At 43.6% G+C, this 17,600-nt stretch overlaps 1 protein-coding gene across 2 annotated transcripts in view; it reads left to right on the forward strand.

Annotated features, from left to right (window-relative positions):
* Positions 1–4,198: 4,198 nt before the first annotated feature.
* The window catches only part of DAB1 (DAB adaptor protein 1), a 1,209,360-nt gene continuing 1,195,958 nt past the window's right edge, over positions 4,199–17,600 (forward strand). The window contains exon 1 of one of the 2 annotated variants that reach the window (XM_071217425.1): positions 4,199–4,495. The gene's annotated coding sequence lies outside the window, so the exon portion shown is untranslated. The remainder of the gene's footprint in view (positions 4,496–17,600) is intronic. The other variant, XM_058303509.1, reaches the window with a different exon arrangement.

The following is a 17,600-nucleotide window of genomic DNA, read 5'->3' on the forward strand; positions in this document are numbered from 1 at the left end:
TCCCAACCTTGCTCAAGAGGGAGGTGAATGGTAGAGGGGCATTACTGGATTAAGGAATGACCATGTTTCCATAGAGGGAAAAGCTACAATGCTGCTGAAGAACAATTTTGTCAGTACCTGTAATTACAATTACATTGTTTTTTGCTTCATATTCCATTTATTTTTGTACAAATAAGCATTTAAAAGGAGGATAAATGCATATCTTGTAACGTATTTCCCTTTCAGTGTAAATGTGATGTGCCTGTGTCAGGGTGGTCCTGCCCTCCCTCTGGCTGATAAACCCTCCAGGCCCTGGAATTTGCTGCTCCTCTATTTTTACTAGCCACTAACTGTAATTTCATACTTTTGTTTTTGTAGAGTACTTTGTGTTTGCAAAACACTTTCATCTGCATTATCTCATTTGATTCTCAGGGCCTTGGTGAAGAAGGCATGATTGGGATTATTATGCCTATTTGTTCAGATTGAAAAACAGAGGTCCACACCTTGGTATCTTGGGACCAAAAGAGAAGGACAAGGGCAGGGTTTGTGCAATGATCTTATAGGTAATGGGTGCTACACAGAGTAGATGGAGCCATGGATTTGGAGTCACAGACATAAGCTTGAATTCTGATTCTTTTACTCATTTGAGTTTGAGAAAATCATTCCATCCCTGAGTCTTGGTTTCCTCATCTGTCAGAAGGGGAAATAGGGATGAAATTTTCCTCTAAGGATTGTTGTGAATATCATGAGAGATGATTTATGAGAAAGGATTTGTAAACTGCAAGGTACTTTCCTACCTCCTTGGGGTTAAATTTTTGGGGTGGTGGGCTGTTGTACCTCAGCTCCATCTACTGCAGGTTAGCAAGAGCTGAGTGTGTATGTCTCTATCCAACCTGAAATTTCGCCATGGTGGGAATGTTTACACCTACGACATTGACAAATGCTACAAATGAGGGCCTTTACCCCCCTGTTGCTAACCAGCATATCATTTGTAGCAGTGATGGAAGGGGTGGAAAAGGAAAGGATATTGATATTCAAGGTGAACTGTATATTGAGCACGTCCCTTATAGCATCTCCTTTAGTCCTCACAGCAACCCCTAGCAGCAGATACCATCCCCATTTTACAGATAAGTTAATCAAAACTTATAAAGGCTTCATTACTTGCTCAAGCACGTACAAGTGACAGAGTGAGGATTGAAAGTCAGGTCTCATGTTCTGTCTGATGCCCAAGCAGCCTTCCAAAGATGCATTCATCAGCATCTATTCTCTCCCTGATCTCCAACCCAGCAGTGGTGAGACAGTCAATCATCTTCTAGGACCACAGTTAACATTTAAGATCCCCATTTGGACTGCAATGTCCCCATGCTTCTAATCAAAATTGGCTTGGGTGAAAAGGGGAGAGACGTGTAATACATTGAGCTGGGTACAAGGGAATGAGCTGAATGTCTTTTTGTCCACTATTCTACCTGCTCACAGATTGGATTCATGCTTCAGGGACCCAGAAGTTAGACAATACCTTCAGGTGGGCGCCATTTGAAGCAGTCCAGCATGAGGAGGGACGAAGTCAAGAGCACCTAGGTCTAAGTTCCATCTCTGCTGCTTCACCTATCTGGGCCTCAGTTTCCTCATCTGCCAAAAGGGTACAATATGCAAACATGCCTGTTTTACCTCATTGGTTTGTGATGGTACCAATAAAGGACAGGAGGCTGAAGACCTCTGAAGTCTGTTACACGACACAGATGTAAGGGATTATCACGTGTCTCAGCTGAGAACATTTCCTCCTGTTGCTAAGAGAGAAAGGACTTTTCCTTTCTTGCCATCTCTGGCTCTACACATCCCCCCCAGCCCTTTTTTCTATTTTTATATCTTGAGTACTTTATACGATGATGTCCTGCATGCTTTAAACTAGATGAGAGTGGCAGACAGGAAAAAAATCAAAAGGACCTAAACACGATGGCAATGCATTTCCTGCTTGAGAAGATGACAGGTGGGTTCATGTGTCGCAGTGTGGGCTCGCCCGGAGGGCCGCTGCAGGGGCAGTGTGGGCTCGGGCGGAGGGCTGAAACACACGGAGGGGCCTTCCGAGAAGGCGCTCCGGGGCGGCAAGGTGCGGAGGACGCGCGGTAGGAAGAAGACTACCGAGGAGACCAGGATCTGTGCAGCAAGTCTGATTTATTCAGGAAGTACAGCGGTTAATATAGGGCGAAGTCGGGGGAGGGGCAGGGGGCGTGGCCGGGGAGGCGGCAGACGGCTGATAGGTTCGTGCAGGGGTGCATCACTGGTTGCGGGCAGAAGATGGGGTAGCGAGGGTTCTCGGCGGCAGCGAGGCGGGGCTGTCATGGCGCGGCGGTGGCCCTCGGGGGAGAGGCGGGGTTAGGCCACCGAGGGGGAAGCGGGTGCAGCTGGGCAGAGGGGCGGGCAGTATGCCCGAACCCCAAGCGGAGGGCCTTAACGCCCATTCCCGCCACCCAGGTCCGACTCGCACTGGCGCCTGGAGACCAGCCGACCCTTGCTGTCGCCGGGCTCCCACACGGTGCCACCCTACATTCATGGGTCAGCATTAAGAATGTGAACATTTCCCAAGGGTGCTGAGAGATGCTCTTCCCAGCCTTCCCAGGTTACCCATGCCTGGTCTTGGACCTGATGGTTGCCAGGACAGGGATGGCCAATCCTCCATTCCCCTAGATGGGAGCGCTCCAGAGGCTCCTGGGGACCTGGAAGGCCGGGCTATGGTGGAGATCGAATTAATGATGATTTGGCACCTTAGGTACCTTCTGCATCTCAGCTCTCATGATAATTTTATGAGAATATATAGTCCATTTATATTTTTCACTAGGGAGGTGAAATAACAACACCCCCCTCCCCCTAGAGGATACACACAGCTAGCAAGTGGTGTTGGCAGAAACTCAAACCCTGTCTCCCTGGGTCCCTGTCAAGTGGTCTTTTCCCCCAGCAGACCTAATGGAGGTCAAGTTGTGGTTGTGGAGACCAGGTAAAGGAAAGGCACTTTTATTCAGCATTGCAAGAGCCTCTGGATTGGTTCCCCTGCTTCCCCCCATGCACCCTTCAATTCATCTCTGCCTAACAGCCAGAATGAGCTCCTACAAATGTCAATCATACTACCTCCAATCATGTAGCAGTGACTTCCCTAACTTAACTCCAAAATTCACCTCCTTACCGACCTCCTTCCCCAAGACCATCCTCCCTCTCTGACCTCCCCACCGCATCTCAGACCACTAATTCATCACTATCTCTCTATCCAGCCACACTGGCTTCCTTTCTGCTCCTTGAACATGTTCAGCTCGTTCCTACTTCAGGACCTTTGCACTAGCTGTCCCCACTGCCTCTAATGGTCTTCCCCCGGATTGCTCATGCCTGCCTCTTAATCATTAAAGTCCCCATTAATTGTCATCTCCTCAGAGGGTCCTTTCCCAACCACCCAGCCTAATGTTATCTTGTTTACTGTCTGTCTTTTTATTAGAAAGTAAGTTCCAAGAGAAGGGGGATTATTTGTCACTCCATAAAAGAGTGATTGGCACATAGTAAGCACACAATAGATCCTGATACATTATTACTCCAGAAAGGGCACACCTGCATTGGAGGAAGGAAGCCCTAACATTTGCTGTCACTCACCACGTGTCCAGCTCTGAGTTTATCTCATGTGAGTCTCTCAACAACCCTATGAGGCAGGTAATCTGACCCCCATTTTGCAGATGAAGAAATGGAGGTACAGTCACTTGATAATTCATTTAAGATTACACAGCTGTGAATGATACTCTTGTCTACATGCTCTGGAGCGCGCACACTGGATTGTGGGGAGCAGGGAACTGTGTCTCTGGGAGTGTGTTCATTCAGGAGTGTGTATGTGTGTCTGCTGCTGAAAGTCCCTCGTGTGTGAGGACCCCAGTGAGGAGGGGGCTGTGAACAAACTTGTGCAGTCTAAGCATCAGCAACAGCCCAGGGAGGGCTCCACCTTCATAAATCATCATTACTTGACCTGAAGTTCAGACCTTCCCGGGGGGGTAACAGGCAATTCCAGAAGGTGAAGATTGCAGAATGGCTACAGGTTGTCGGCCTACTTGTGAATGGAGCGGGGAGGAAGGCTGCGAGTGGGTGCTGAGGTCCTCCTCCCCTCTCACATTCCAGCCAGCTTGGGCCCCTTCACTACTGCGGGCTTCTGCAATCTGCACTAGGTGGCGAAATGCCGACGGGCTCCCCTATTCTGGAGAATGCGGTAGTGATGTATAAGGTATGAAAGATGTGGCCTGCAGAGAGCCGGCACTATCTCTACCGCTGCCACTGCCGCTACTGCCGCCGCTGCCACCGCCACTACTGCTGCTGGCGCAGCTGCTAGGAGTGAGCATCTTCTCTTCGGGATATCCAGCGCCGCGCAGCTCCCTCGCGCCCTGGCCCTACACGGACCTGCCAGCCCCAGGGAACAAAAGCGGAGCCGGTTCGCGTCCTAAGGATGAGTCGAGAGGGCTGAGCGGAGAGTGTGGTCCTCGGCGGCTGGAAGGTAGGAGAAGGTGTTGCGCCGGCCCGCGGCAGCATGGTAGGGGTGGGCACGCCGGGGCGGGGGCGTCTGCCGCGCTAATCCATCCTGCAGGAGCTGCCGGGACCGGCGAGGTGGTCATCTGGAACGCCCCTCCCGCACTGCCCACCCCCGAGCGGGCGCTGCGCTCCCGCAGCAGCAAGGGAGGTCCCTGGGTGGAAATTGGTAGAGGCAGGAGCGAGAAAAGTCTCTAGCCCGAAGCTGGGCAGTGGCTGCTGCGGAGGGGCTGCCTCCGGCACTTGGCTGTGCGCAACTCGCTGCGAAAAGCTGAGCGGACTGCGGCTACAGTGTGCGCAAAGTTTTGGGTCTCGCGCAAAGGCGCAGGCTAGGGCTGCAGTGGAGAGCCGCACAAGTTGTGGCCAGAGCAGGAAGGCGACACCCTGCACACCCCACGCAGACCTGACTGATATCCGAAGAAGTGGCTTTTGCTTCCCTCCACTCCAGCCTAGGCTAGGTTGACACGCAACCATTTAACCCTTTCCCATCCTGGAGAAACAACTTCATCCGCACCAGAGGCGCCTGGACCCAGTCTGGCTGGGCAGCTTCGAAGCCCCTGCACAGCCCTGCTGTGGTATTTATTGGGCATTTCCCTCCTTATTTGGGTGTCCCTCGCTCTCTCTCCCTCTCTCCCTTCCTCCCTCCCAACCCTCCTTCCTTTCTTCCTCCCTCCCTCCTTTTTCTTTCTTTCCTTCTTTCTTTCTCCTTCTTTCCGTTTACATGCCCAGAAGCCAAGTGAGCTGGCTCGGGGGCTCTTTTCCCCACTCTGTAATTTTTACCCCATTCTCCATCCGTGGCACGTTTTCTCTCCCCCTCAGCCTGCCTCTTTGATGCTGCCTTGAAAAATGAGATGATTAATCAATTAGGTTAGTGGCCAATTAGGCATAACCTTGTAGAAAAATAATTATGCCCAGCTCTCTGGGCTTTCACTGGTGATGAGGCGGGAATCCAGCCCAGGGTGGAGGGGCTGTTCCGAAAAGAGCACTGATCAGGGAATTTCTGGGAATTTAAAATTAAACAAATTCAAATTTGTGGTGGCTTGGGAGGTTGTGTGGATGCAGTAGGTGTGTGTGTGTGTGTGTGTGTGTGTGTGTGTGTGTACGCATGTGTATTAATTTTGGCTGAGGAAGTTAACCCTTGGCAGCACAGTCTGGATGGACTTTGCAAACAGCATGTTTCAAACAGCTCAGAAAAGGTGTGTCCCCTGCTTGCCAACCCCTTCCCCTGGGCCTCTCAGAGGAGCTCGCCTGTAAATCGCCTGGCAGTGGCATTACTGTTGCTTTGGGAGGCTGAGTTCGAATGAATGCATTTTAGTTTCTTGCCGAGGAATCACAGAGTTGCAGAACGAGGTTACCGTGCTGTACCTTCTGAGGATGCCCATTTTCCTCTGATCCTGTTAAATAATGCAGTTATTAAATAGGTGCAAAAGAAAGATGATCTGTTTTCAAAGATGGGAAGTTCTGCTTGGAGCAGGGCTTTCTTTTTCTTTTTGGAATGTCTGGTGGGGTTTGGCACTGCAGTATTACAATACAGCCATATTAAAAAGGTCTTCAGAGCTTAGAGCCCTGCACCGCTTGCAGCCGCATCTTCAGCAGACTTCCCTGGTCAAATCGCTCTTGTGGGGAGCATGCAGTAGATTTCAAATGCAGTATGTGCATTTAACCCGTTTTTGTCTGTATTTTAGGTGTATTCTGTTTATACATCTGGACCCTATATAGTAGATTTCTGTTCAGAAGGCAAAAATATAGAGGTGTTCCCAGGGCAGTGGATTTTTGCAACAGGTACTAGGTTTTCTAATAATGGATCTCCCAGGCATTTAGTGATCTAGGGTCCCAGTGTTTCTAACAATAATGTGAGGGGCTGGGACCAGTGGCCTCTGACATTCCCTGCAGTGCTGACATTAGATGGTTCTGAATTTTATGGTTTTTTGTCCTTTCTGAGCTGAGCAGGAGGAGTCACTGAGCAGTGTGATGTGGCAGCAGCAGTGCCACCTCACCCAGTGGAAAGGGATGGGGGCTGGCTAGGGCCTATTAGCAAATAGGAATTGCCCAGCTAGAAGCCTGCCTGGTGATACTGTGTCCAGGGACAGCTGTGAACCACAGGCTCCACCTGCCTTCTTCAAAACGAAAGGGCCACCATTCAGCCCTTTCTCTTTTCCAAAATGATTTTCTTTCTTTCTTTAATCTGGACTCGGCCAGCCACCATACAGGGACCACATTTGTTGGTCTGACTTATGCCAGGAAAGTCCTTGCTCCTTTTTTAAAATTGAAGCTTTTTGAAGTAATGGGAAGGGATATGGAGGGAGAAGGCAGGGAGCAAGAAAAGGAAAGAGAAGGAGAAGTGGGCTGTGGTAAGAGAGATACAGAGTCTGAGGTAGCTTCAGACTTCAAATACAGTCACGTGGAGGAAGGGAGGTGAGAGAAAGTGAGAAGAATGAGGAGGGAAAGATACCGACAGGGGAGGAAAACTGAGAGGGGCAAGACTAGGACCCCGAGGAAGAGATCAGAGTCCACATGAAGCAAGAACCTAATTTTCATCATTTGGCTTGAAAAAATAAAGGAAATCCCCCAGACTGCAGGAGAATCTTTCCAGAAATCAGGAGCAAAATATATTGCCTAGAGCTCAGGGTTGGCATCTTCAGAAAATTAATTATAAAATAAACGTTGCAGAGGAGAGGGTGTAGCTCAGTGGTTGAGTGCGTGTATCACATTTATGAAATAAAGAAGAAAAAACATTGACGTCAATAACTCCATTTCTTGCTTATTCCTTGACTGGGGACTTTAGTTGTTCCTGTGGGCTTGGAGGTAGGAGAACATCTGTTTTCCTGGCATACAGGCTTTGCATAGCCCAGAGGGCATGCTCTGGTTTGGGTCTGTGCTAGGCATCTCAAGTGGAATCGGGACACTCCATTTGGACAGGCTGGGTGTCTGAACAATTTTGGAGGAGGTATTCCTTTGTTTTTAGATCTGTTTTCCATATAATGGGAAACTTTTAAAAAGTATATTTATTTTATTATATTACCAGGAGAGGGGGTAGTGATGCATAATATAACAAACACCCCACCCAGAACTAACAAGTGATGGGAACATTTTTCCACGTTTGTAGCCTCCTTGTCCCCATCCCAGACCTCAGAGTCTCCAAACTCATCTCCTAGCCTCCAACATGGGCCTCCCCACAATTATGACTTGATCTTTCTAAAACATTGCTTTGATTGTTTTACTCCCTGGATCAAAACACGTCAAAGATGCCCTGTTGCCTGAAGTGTATTAGTCAAATCCCTGACCATGGACTTCAAGGCCTTTCACAGCCTGGCCTTATTGCTTCCTCCTAACATGCCTGTCTCTCTCTCTTACACACATGCACAACACATATGTGCACACCCTTATACACATACACACAAAAAAGCATTACATACACACACATACCCAAGTACTCTCACACACGTGTGCATAACCTCACACTTGCACACAAAAAATCATCGCATGCACTCACACATACACATGCACAAGTACACTGACATACACACTCTCACACCATATACATGTCCTTTTGTACCTTTGCAGGTGCTACTTTTCTTCTCCCCCTGTCTGGAAAAGACATTCCTGCTCCTTTGCCTGGTGAACTCTACTGATTCTTTGGGATCCATCTCAAAAGTGACATCCACTCAGAGAGCCTTTTCCCTCAAGAAGCTCGTGCTCCCTTAGCACTTCTTATATAAATAATTAGCTATCCATCTGCCTCTGCCAATAGACTCTAAAATCCTTAAAAGCAGGGAAAAACTTATTAACCTCTTTAATCTCAGGGTATAAACCTGTGCTTGGCACAAAGGTACAAAAGTGTATGAGTGATATTTAATGAGCTTCACTTTAAAAGCTTCTGAAGGATGATTACCATCCAGGACACCTTTTCTGTTAATTCATTATTTTCTTTTATTTTCATTATTTTCGGGGGGGGGGGAGAATTGATAATACAAGCTTTTCAAAAATTCACATGGCCCAAAAGTATGTGAAACATAAAAATCCCTTCCCCCATCCTGCCTAAATACTCACTATATTTAATGCACACTTTAGCACTGTTATTAAATACTTGCATTGCTTCTTGACCTTTACTTTATCTCATATTTTCTTAAGTAGATTAAATGCAGGGACGGTGCAGTACATATTATGTATATCTCCATAAAGCCTACCAAACTGTTTGTGCATGTAGTTAATGCCCATCAAATATGTAATAAATGAACACATGCTATTTGGGTTTAAAATTTTAATTGTATTAAATAAATTATTTCACTAATCTTCACAATAGTCCTATGAGATTGATGTATAATCCTCTTTTTACAGATAAAAAAGTCAGACTCCAAGAAGTTCCATAGATTGACCAGGTCAGAAGGAAAACAAGTAGTAATGTCTGCATTCAAACCCAGACTCCATTTTTTAGCCCTTGTTCTTTTCACTCTACTCCATATATGGGAATGTGGGCACCCCAAGGCAGACTATCTGACATCTTTATGTGTCCAATATTTGTTTGTAGCATAAGATTTTTTTGGAGCCCTTTACCCACTTCTTTACAGTGACCTTCCATTAGGTATCATTATCCCTCTTTTTTAGATGAGAAAAGGAGGCACAGGTAAGAGGTTAACATGACTTGACCAAGCGCGTAGAGCCAGGAAGAAATGGAGAGGTGTTGAACCCTCTGCCTTTGCTTTAATATGGTGACTTCATGGAGCTGAAGGAAGCTGGCTGGTAGGGCTGTTTCCTGCAGAAGTGTGAGTTTTGCCAGCAGTCAGGCTTGCAGCACTGGCTGGGGCTACATTTGCTGGGACCACTACATTAAGAGCTCTTTCTGCTGCCCCAGCCTTGCTCATCTGCATGTCTGAGTCTTCCTTGAACTAGAACTTGGGGCAGAAAGTCCTTTGCTTGAGACTTTGGTGAACAGCTGTAGATATGGTTTCTGATTCTGTACATAGGCTATAAAACCTGATGGTGTGGTTTGAAAACTTTGGTGTTGGGATACATTGTCAGTGAGGCTGTGGGTGCTGGAGACCCTCAGAGCTCAGCTTTGACAGCATCTACCTTTTGGCTGGGCAGTATAATTTCTGCTCCCATTTATTGAAGGCTTGGTCTATAACAAACACTGGTTTGGATAGTCTACTGCTATTGTCTCATTTAATTCTTCTAGAGCAATCTTGCAAGGTTGAAAGAGTATTATGATCCTCACCTTATCAGCTCCTAGAACAGTGCCTGTCATAATAAATATCAATAAAATGGTTGCTGAATTTTTAAAATACTATGGAAAGAGGGAAGTGGATTTGGCCCAATGGATAGGGTGTCTGCCTACCACATGGTCCAAGGTTCAAACCCAGGGCTTCCTAACCCGTGTGATGAGCTGGCCCACATGCAGTACTGATGTGCGCAAGGAGTGCCATGCCACACAGGGGTGTACCCTGCGTAGGGGAGCCCTATGCTCAAGGAGTGCACCCCGTAAGGAGAGCTGCCCAGTGCGAAAAAATGCAGCCTGCAGTGGTGCCGCAGCAAGATGACACAACAAGAACGAAACACAGATTCCGGGTGCCACTGACAAGAATACAAGGGGGCACAGAAGAACACACAGCAAATGGACACAGAAAACAGACAACTGGGGGTGGGGAGGTGGCAGGGAAGGGGAGAGAAAAAAAAATATGGAAAGAAATCAAGGATCAGAAACATTGCCTTGTCCTAGCTCACATAAATAGTGCATTTCAGAGTTTGGATCTAAGCTCAGGCTTTTCTGACTCTAAAGCCCATACTCTTTCAACCATACTGTGTTTCTTTTGGATGTGGTATTCCTGACCAAGTAAAATAATAGAGCTTGGACTTGAAAATTCCCTGTCAAACTCCTTTATTTACAAGAGGGAAAAATTTACTATGTTTTAGGTATTGCTCTGAACGCTTTAGATGCATCGACTTCTCTCATCCTCGTATTCTTCAGGTAAGGAGTATGAGGCACGGCTAATTTATAGAGCTGGGATTTGAGCACAAGTAGTCTGTACTCTTAGATACTATAATATATAAGATTCTGTGATTTAAGATCCCAGAGTTACTTAGCGGTAGAATCATTGTCATCATCATCATCATCATCATCACTACCACCACCATCCTGACCATCATCATCGTTGTCATTGTCAATGTGTTCATAAGCAGTTGCCCTTGCAAGTGCCTACTATGTGCAGATGTTTTCCTATTAATTCCCAAAACAACTCCATATTTCCACAGAAGGAAACCAAGGCGCAGGGAGGCCTTGTCACATGATTGGTTAGAGCGGGACTGGGTTGAGACCCCATGTGCCTGGTCTCAACCTATTCTTGTTTTCATTCTACAGGTTCCTTTTTCATTGATCCTTGTTGCTGCTCACGAAATTCAGCAAAGATTGAAATAATGGAATTTTTATTGGTTTGTTTTTCCATTGTTAACCCAATGCTCCAAAAAGTCATTGTCTAAAAAGACATTGTCTTTGCATTTCAGGGGCCTGAGTGTTTCCCTCATTCCACTATGAAGAGTTCCTTGTTAATTCTGTATGTCTCTTCCAATTCCCTAGAAATGGAATAATATTACCTGCTGTGTCTCCTAATATGGTGATGGGAACAGGAACATCGGAGCTATTGTGATTTTAAGCCCCTCTTAGAGAGGAAGGAATGCCTTATGAACGAGAAAAAAGTGTTTTTCAGGTTAAAATCAGAAACCTTGGACTGCTGTGTGGGATTGATTGGTTTTGACAAGGAAGTGGCCATCACCTTCTGACATTTGGGTTCTTTCCTTCTTGGCAATAGTGCAAGAATCCTGTAGCATTAATAGTTGTTCACTTAGGGTTTCTAAAACAGACATATTGCGAATGACAGGAGACCCAGTGACATCAGGCAACCTTTCAATTTACCTGGGAAAGCACCATGTGGTTCCTGTCTTAAAGAAACAGCACGAAAGGAGAAAGAAAACCAAGTAATTAATTTGTATTCATAGGTTTTTAATACTTTTTTTCCTGAGATGAGCTTGGAGCCATAGGTCTCAAGACTTCTTGTTTAGTTAACATGCAGAATATGACTTCTTGTATCAAGATGACCATTTTTCTTTTTTTGGAGGCTGTTTCTGAGCTTAGATCTTTAGTGACATTTTTTCTCCAAGCAAATATTTACGGCAGAGTTAGAAACTGACAGGAAGGAGGGTTGAAAATGAAAATGTTACCACATTGAAGTTTACATCTGAGTGAAGCACATGGTGTCACCATGGACAGAGTCTCCAGAATTCAAAATATTTGTCAGTTTGTAGAATTTTAAAAAAACCAAGCTGTTTTAGTTTGTTAATTTCAACTTGAAAAATCACACTTTGTACACACATTATTATGACCATTCAGTTTCCTATCTGTTTGATCATATTACGGTCATGGAACCATTTGCTTCTACTTTTTTATCTCTTGCTCCAGTTCAGGTCGTTTGCCTCAGACTTGGTAACGTATGTCTATTTCAACCTCCCTACTTTTGCTTATTCAGTTCTTTTTGCCTGTAATATTTGACCTTTGCAAATCTCTTCTAAATCCAATAGTCTTTGAAAACTAAGATCAGGTACTCTGTCCTAAATGAAGTCTTTTTATTTAACTCCAGTCAGTATTGACTAGCATTAACATTGGTTGTTTTTTAATCACTTGAATTATTTTTTTCAAATTATATAAATCATACAGGTTAGTTGTAAAAACTACAGATGCATAGAAAAATATAAGGAGTTAGTAAAAATCACTTAAATTTCCAGTCTTTTGTATTATTTGTAATTTGGTGACTATCTTTTCATGTATCTCTTTGAACATATATAAACATGTGTAGGTAGATATAATTTTACATACACTGATTTATATAATCATGGGCATGTTTTGCTTATTTACTGACCTCCTCTCCCACAAATTAATATAGCAACCCAGTTGCCTTCTGTATCTTCCTATATGTTTTTATAATAATCTATACATATACATTCACACACATATATACATATATAGTTTTTTCACTGATTTAAAACATAAGATCATATTCATATATATATTTATTGTGGAAAACTATTCCCCTCCCTGGGCCTTCCTCTTTTAATTAGTATAGATATGTCATTCCTTTCAAGGAAGTATACTTTTCCATGGTATGATGTGGCAGTTTGAAATAGAGAAAGATAATGCTTTTTCATTAATAGAGAAAGATAATGCGTTTTCATTAATCTAACCCTTTGCATTAAGTTCGGTTGAGGGTCCTTTGATTAGACTACTTGATAAGAATGCTTTTAGGCCTTTTTTTTTTTTTGAATAAAAAATTTTTGATTTATAAGTGGTAATGAAAGAAGCAATGAGACAGAAAACACACTTTTACCCTGGTAACTATACATTTTCCTCTCCAAATATCCATGGAATATTTCTAAAAATTGATACTTTGTCAAAAGAAAATCTCAGTAAATTTCAAATACTTGGCAATCACACAGACAACATTCTTTGCGATAAAATTGCAAAACAGCAACCAAAAAGAAAAAAGAAAACTACAGTCTTGGACATTTTAAAATTTTCTAAAATATCTCTTCATTAAGAAGGAAGTCAAAAAGAAAATACAGACTACAAAGATATATATTTTTAAGTAAATAAAATCATTAATTAATATGTCCAAAATGGAACTCCTCATTTCCTCATAAAGCCTGCTCCACACTCTGCATTCCCCATCTCAGGTAATAAAAGCATCAAGCTTCTTGTCTCATGGGCTTAAAACTTTGCCGTTATCCTTGAATCCGTCCTTTCTCCTAGATCCATATCAAATTCACTAGCATGTCTTGTGGGTCTATCATCAAAATACAGTATATCATGAATGTGAACATTTCTAGAGCTGCCATTGTGTTTCAATTGCATAAATGCACTGGCTTCCAAGCTGTTCTCACTTTTTCCCTCTCTGCTCATATGCCTGCAATGGCTCCATATCCCATTAAGTGCAAAAACTCATAAAGTAGACTAAAATATCTGTTCCTTTTTACTCTCTGACCTCATCACCCATTACACACCCTTGTTCCCTCCTATCCAGCCATGTTTATCAAATCCATCAAGAATGCTCCCACCTCATAGCCATTCCCTTTGCTTTTCCCTCAATCTGGAATATTCCTATCCAAATCTCTAAATCCCTTACTTCTCTTAGGTCTTTGCCCAAATTACATCTTCTCAGCTAATTGGACTACTTTGGTGAGACGTGGCTCAGGTTAAGTCCCCACCACCTTGCTAGGTCTGAGGTAATTGGAGACATACAGAGAGACAGACAAACACAGGAAAAGGAAGCCACCATAACTGATACTGCCATGTGAGAGAAAAAAACCCAGTTTTCACCCACAACTGAGCTACAAGGAGAGACGACCCTTAGAGGCTCAAAGAGTTGAGGCTCAGAGAGAGATGAGCCATATGTATGCACAATAGCTTGTAGCTGAAGTGGGGTAGAGTGTGGAGCAGCTGAGTCTGATAGAGGAGGCCCAGAAAAAGATAATTCTCATCCCATGCCTGGTTGTCTTCATCTAAACTCAATCCTCAGCAGAGATCTGTGCCCATCTTGCTTCAACATGCAGCAGCTGACTTTGGAGAGAAATCACCTCTGATGGTGCCTTGCTCTGGATATTTCACTGCCTTGGAACTGTAAGCTTTTACCCCAAATAAACCCCTTTTATAAAAGCCAGCCCATTTCTGGTACTTTGCATCCGCAGCCCTTTGGCAAACTAAAACATATGGCTATAACACAAACTTTTCAATCATTTCCATACTGATGGGCATTTACTTTTGTTCCCCTAATATTTAGAAAAATTTTGAAATAAACATTCTTGTACACTTATCATTATTTATTGATAGATCTTTTATTGGTAAAGTCCCAGAAGTGATATTTCTGAGTCAAAGGATGTGTGGTTTTTTAAAAGTCATAGTAGATGGTGTTTTATTGCTCTCCAAAGAGAATATAAATTTCACATTTCCATTAGTATGTATGAAGTAATCTTTTTCCTTATATCTTAGCCAGCAGTAGGTATTATCACTCTTTTACATTTGCCAATCAGATAGGTAAAGAAAGAGTGATATCACACTGCTATTTTATCTTGCATTTTCTTGGTGTCTGCCAAGAATGAGCATCTTTTCACATTTATTGGGCATTTGGATTTGCTATTCAGTGAACAGCTTATTAGTACCACTTACCCCTTTTACTTTTGGGATGTTTGTCTTTTATCATTTTGTAAGGGCTCCTTTTATATTATAGATAGTAATCTTTTTTCCTTTCATCTATATTGCCAATGATTTTCCTTCCCCATAGTTTTGATCTAGTGTTATAATTTATAATGATCTCTTTCTTAATCTCTGTGCAAACTGGACCATGAGAGACTTGAGGGCAGTTATGTGTCTCGTCTCTAGCAAATCACATTTAGGCCTGAAAGAACATAGATTCCTAATAAAAGCTTGTTACCCTTACTACATATGTGATAGTCAGATGTGTTTCGTTTAATGTTGAGTTGCATGAAATAATTTATGTATCCAGTATTACATGTTTCAAGATGACTAATGTTCTGGGAATATTTATAAGCAAACTGCACACTTCCATGCTTTTTAAAATAGAGTATGACTCAAATATCATTATGAACATTGATTATTACACTGTGCTATATATTTGATATCCTTAAGGGCTATTTAGAGATGTAAGATTCTTTGCCCCTCTATATGAGTGATTTTTAAATTCTCATATTTCCTTTTTATACTTTTCAGTCTCTTTTCTCACTGTTAGATCATGCTATCATATCTTGGTATATTCAGTTTATCTGCCTCTAAAAGCAGTTCTCTTCCCTTTCTATCTATCTTTTACCTTGTCCATTGGAAATGTGGATATAAGGGTCAGTAAGTACCATGCCTTGGCCAGAGTGCCATTCCTGTTAATGAAGTGCATCAGCTTCCAGTGATAATGTAACTTTGACTGTTTAGGTGCTGCTTTAGTTTCCTAGGCTGTTCCAACAAATACCATGGAATGGGTTGACTTAAGCAATGGGAATGTATTAGCTTACAGTGTTGAGGCCAAGAAAATGTTCAAATCAAGGCCTCACCGAGGTGATGCTTTCTTCCTGGAAACCAGCTGCCAGTGATTCTTGGCTTCTCTGTCACATGGCAAGGCACATGGCGGCATCTCCTGGTCTCTTTCTTCTGTTCTTGATTCCATTTCAGCTTCTTCCTCCCTGTGGCTTTTTTTCTCTGCTGAATTTCATTTTCTTATAAAGAACTCCAGTAATAAGATTAAGACCCATCCTAAGTAAGGTGGGTGACACCTTAACTGAAGTAGCCTCATCAAAAGGCCCTACTTACAATGGGTCCATACCCACAGGGTACATACAGCTTCAAACCACCGCAGGGGTGTTTTATTTCTTTATTTGCCTCTGTTCAGGAAAAGTGATGTTGCTGAGTAAGTGAAGTGGTAGCATGCCATCTCGATTAATTAGGATATATGTCCAACTACAAGTAACTAAGGCATCAAATAAAGTTGCTTAAAAGTGTCTATAAAATAGTAGACATATATTTCTCAGTCCTGCAGAAGTTGGAACACAGGGCAGCTCTATGCTGCTCACACAGGGTTCAGCTCATTCTATCTTACTGCTTGTGCATCCCTAGAAATTTGCTCTCATCATTATGATCCACAATAGTGGAACATCACATCCTTATTCTCACTAGATGTTGAAAAGAGAGAAAAGGACTCAGGGAACAACCTTCTCATTTCTTTTAAGAGCATGACCAGAGGTTGCAACCATAATTTCTGTTTATGTCTCCATTGCCACAACTGGATTACCTGGCCACTCCTAACAGAAAGGAGAGTAGGAATATTTGTCTTTATCTTTAGAAAAGAAATGGGGTCTTATCTTTAGAAAATGGGGAGAATGGATATCAGAAGTCTGTGCCCCATTAACATTCCTTGTTCCCTGTGTTTCTGTGACTTGCTTGTAAGATTGCCAGTCCTTGAGTACAAGGGAGAAATCACCTACTCCTTTTGCTCCCCACCTCCAACTGTTACAAACAACTCTATTTGCAATTGTTCTTTCCTTGTTTGTTTTAGTGATGGAAAAATGCAGGGAGTAAGATTGAGCTGCTGATGACAAAAACCTGGAGGAAAACTTTGGGCTTCATTTCATGCCTTGTCTAGTCCTTTATAACTTCACTCAGTTAGTTTCTTCTTCATCCCTCATTTTCAGCTCTAAGAGGTTTAGGTGTGGAGATCACATGCTTTGGAAGCAGGTGTGTTGGACAACTCTGTGAGAGTCAAGGGGGAAATCAACTCCTTGCAAATAATATAAGTGAGCTAAGGGCTTGAGATTATGAGCTCTTTTGTAACAAAGGATTCCTGGTAATCAACAGATTGCATCTCCTAGCTGAAGTTTCTGCACCCTACAGGCTTCTGTTGTGCTTCTGATTAACATGGAAGAATCCTATCCCCTATTTCAGATTGACTCTGGAATTGGGTTCGCTCCAGCCAAATGACTTCTTCTAATTAGCCCCTACTTCCAAAGTACAAAAGTGATTTCAGTATTTTTGAGGAGATATATTTTGAGGGTTGACACTTAACCATTCCCTTTCTTCCTACAAGTTACAAACCAGTTAGGAGATGGAATCAGACAAAGATGAAAGCATGGGTATTGTTGTGGGCGATTAAGGCAGCATGCATAGAATCTACCTTTCAGCAATGCCGGTAACCTGACCGCCCGGACTGATACAACAATAGCTTAGGTCACCCTCTCCCTTCTTTGCGGAACTAGTTCGCGCCAAAAGTGCTTACCCGCTTGTCTGCCTTCCGCCCTAGCAACAGCAGCTGCCAACCCCAGACTGCCACCTATCCTTACCCGCCACCCCCCCCTCCCTAGAGTATATATGCTCAGTCCCCTCAATAAAATTTTGCAGCTTGATCAGAATACTGTCTTGCTGTCGTTCTTTGTGTCTCTTGTCCCATACCATTCTTCCCTCATAGGACCTGGAGTCTCCGTTGATCGTCCCGCGGGCCGGGACAGGGTATTATTTTTGTTAAAGTTTTACTGAA

The sequence above is a fragment of the Dasypus novemcinctus genome, chromosome 9, assembly GCF_030445035.2.
Source record: "Dasypus novemcinctus isolate mDasNov1 chromosome 9, mDasNov1.1.hap2, whole genome shotgun sequence".
In the NCBI taxonomy this organism is placed as follows: Eukaryota; Metazoa; Chordata; class Mammalia; order Cingulata; family Dasypodidae; genus Dasypus; species Dasypus novemcinctus.